Source organism: Pteropus alecto, unplaced genomic scaffold, assembly GCF_000325575.1.
Source record: "Pteropus alecto unplaced genomic scaffold, ASM32557v1 scaffold164, whole genome shotgun sequence".
NCBI lineage: Eukaryota > Metazoa > Chordata > Mammalia > Chiroptera > Pteropodidae > Pteropus > Pteropus alecto.
This window is the reverse complement of record NW_006439568.1, coordinates 19,153,762-19,154,400: the sequence shown is the minus strand read 5'-3', so window position 1 is coordinate 19,154,400 and position 639 is coordinate 19,153,762. Positions and strand designations below refer to the sequence as shown.

General features: G+C 36.2%; 1 protein-coding gene across 15 annotated transcripts in view; it reads left to right on the top strand.

Annotated features, from left to right (window-relative positions):
• Positions 1–639, top strand: part of RIMS2 (regulating synaptic membrane exocytosis 2) — a 549,058-nt gene that overhangs the window by 173,429 nt on the left and 374,990 nt on the right. The gene's annotated exons all lie outside the window — the stretch shown is intronic.

Below are 639 nucleotides of genomic sequence, written 5' to 3'. Positions count from 1 at the left end.
GAAATGGAAAATGATCCAGTTAAGAGAAAGAACACAGTACAGAGCAGCTTACCTTTTTTGGCAATTGTGTCTCAATCTTACTGAGACTTTTGAGAGACAGGGTATCATGACATCAGAGGTATTCCACATAATTGGCAAGGAAGCAGAGATATTTATCCATAATTCTCTGTTGTTATTGGTCTAGGACTTCCTGGCAGTTGTTAACTTTCTGGAACTCATTGACCAAGCATGTTCTGTGGCCAGAGAAAGCAGTCAGCAGAGTACTACAATTACAATAACAAAACAGTGCAATGTAGGGGTATGGTGAATGATGAGGTAGTGTTGGTTGGGACAGTAGCAATGTCTGCTACACAAGGTCTTTAGAAATCAAGAAAGTCTATAAAATGGTAACTATAATGGCCTAGGTATATGACCTACGATGGAAAAAATGATGTTAACCAATGGAAATGGGATTTTAAATGAATGAATGACTTAATAAAATAGATAATGTGTACATATACTCTTCAAAAATTAGATAGCTGCATGAGATAGCCTCCTTTGAAGTTAGAAAGATAGGTTTAGGAAGAATGAAAGGAAATACTGAAACACTGGGTCACATAATAGATTATTAAATATGGGAATGCATATCATCGAGAAGTT